Genomic DNA, 2,742 nt, shown 5'->3' on the forward strand with positions numbered 1-2,742 from the left:
TTGTGCTCTTGACACATACCTTCACCCTGAGGCTCTGTCATGTGGCTTTTGATATACTTCTTTTTTCATTATAATACTACTCTACTGTACATTTATACATATTTGTACTCAGAGGAGACTAGCAGCACTTAAAATCAAGACATTTTCTCATTCATTAGAAGAGGTTTCAGGCCATAATTTTATTTTTATTGATGAAAATATTTATTTCTAGATTCCAAAATATGTTTTAAGAGTATGTAATCCTACCTGTGAAAGAAGAGTGATTTCCCAATGACAGCAAGGATGTGAAGAATCTGAGGAGTTTATAACAGAATTGTCATAGAGGGGCCAACTCCCTACGGTTCAATTATTTCTCACAGAAAGTCATTTAGACTATAAACACCCATTACTGTTTTATTTATTTTTTTAAGCTTAAAATCATTGAGGATGAGACATTTTGCCACTCCCCAATATCATCAGGGAATCAAATTTTCTGAAATGATGCAACACTGGGATTCATTCTTTATTTTAATTTATGCCTTGTCGCTATTTTGAGACTTGACTTGGGTGCAATACGAAGTTTGCTGTTTACATCATGTAAGATAGAATAGTGTACAGAATAAGTTGTGAAATCTGGAAAACCACTGGAAGATCAGTTAACTTTTGTTGAACTTGGACTACTTATTTCCTGATTCTGAGCCTTCTTCTTTATTTTTAAATAGTTATAATAATAGATATATATCAAAGGGAACATTGTCGATATACAGATCATATAAATGTGCTGGTGATTCTTCCTTTGTCACCCTAACCCTACTAGACCTATTGTCTTCTCTTCTATACTGTTTTTTGTCCACCTGGAGATTAATCCTTAGATTCTATCAATAGAGCCCCTTTGGTGTCTAGTTTCAATCTGAGTTTGGCCAATGGGAGAAACCAGGAGTATGATACAGGTGGGAAAAGAGAAAAATAGCTCAATTTCTTTTTGATTTTCCCCCCATTTTATAATGAAGGTGCTAGAGTGACTGAGTCCTTCCAAGGAAAACTTCTGCTGAGGTGTGTGTTGGGAAGCAGGTGGCCAGGGATGTTCTTCTTAGTTCCAGTTTCATTGGACTCCTGACAGTAGCCCTTGGGTTGGCCCCTTCAAGACTGGAATGGAAATTGTCTTCTGCACTTAGCCTCCAGGTGCTTCAACCTCTTTGACTGATTTATTTAACATTGCCTGTGTTCATTCCCCTTATAAAATTAAATTATTTTCATTAAATTCTCTTCAGTAAACCATTTGAGTAGAATTTTGTTTTATATGTCATGTCCATGACTCAGACCACAGTGGCAGACTATAGTTACTCAATAAATGTTGCAGTGGAAGAGATGTTTCTGGCTTCACCATTGTTGGATGGTAGAGGGGCCACTGAATCACCCTAGTTCTGGATCATGAATCGGTTGCAGACCATACAGAGGAGTCAGACACTAACATCACTGGCATTATTGAAGGTAATGTTGGATTTGAGCATGTGGCTTAGACATACTCTTCTGCCCCTTTCCTCTGAATTGAAGTCACCCAGCACAGCAGAGCAGTGAGAAAACTCTTGCTCCTCCTTCCCTTTCCAGAGCCATGACCAACCAGCATATCTGATTGAGATGGGACATGTGTATCAATCATACAAAGAAGAAGAGGATGTTTTGTATTGATGGAGGCACCTGCAATGATCTTTTTCATAATCTCATCAATCTCCATTCACCTACCAGGGTAGGTATGTGGGACTACATGGAGAGAAATCTGAAGTGTCCATCAAAATCTTTCCCTTCAAAGTCATTTTAAAACCTCAGCCTCAATCCTTCTTTTATTCATAGTTTCACCACTGTTATCTGTGTATGCATTCCAGAAATCTTTGTCCCTCTTGATTTCCACCTCTCCTTCCCATTCCCTCTCGTATTCAAATATCACCTCGTTGACTTTTCAATTTTCCAACATGAGAAAGAAGAAGGAGAAGGAGAAAAAGAAGGAAGAGGAGGAAAAGAAAGAAGAAGATGAGAAGAAAGGAATTCCCATGAATGAAAAGAACTCCCCAGGATTGGGATTACCATATATAAATTACTAATAAGAAATAAAAAATCAAATTGTACACTCTAAATATATGTAGTTTATTGTATGTCAATTGTATCTCAATGAAAGTTCTAAAAAAAAAAAAAAAAAAAAAAGAACTCTCCAGCAGAGAAAGGAGGCTTTCATTTGCATCCACTATCTTCCTGCTTCTCTCTGATCTTTCACGGCCTCTAATCTGTATGGTTACTGTTTGCTCTGCTGCTCTCCACCAGGACAAGGGCATCTTGGGGTCATTATTCTCTCCTGGTTAGACAGAGCCTGCTGCTCTTCCATGCTGACCCAGCTGCATCTTGGCTCTTGGGGAAATACAGACCCCATTTAGGTCTGCTCTTTATATTTATTGGGACCTGGCCTGGGAAGTCTGCTGTATAGGACTCAATTTCACTGGTGCTATATGTCCCAGTCAACAAATTGTAGCTATTTTTATATTCCTCTATTAGGATTATGCTGGAAATTTTGAAATCTGTCCACTGTTCAGGTCCTATGGAGACTTAAGTAACTACAGGAGCATTAATTCAAACCCAAGCATGAATTGCTAAAGTAAGCTGAGCCCAGAGTGACTAAGCCTGTGCTCCACAACAAGAGAAGCCACCACACTAAGAAGTAAAATAAAATAAAAGAAATAAAAATTAGAAAAAAGAACTCTTACCTGTTTTTCT

This window comes from Hippopotamus amphibius, chromosome 3 (genome assembly GCF_030028045.1).
Source record: "Hippopotamus amphibius kiboko isolate mHipAmp2 chromosome 3, mHipAmp2.hap2, whole genome shotgun sequence".
Lineage (NCBI taxonomy): Eukaryota > Metazoa > Chordata > Mammalia > Artiodactyla > Hippopotamidae > Hippopotamus > Hippopotamus amphibius.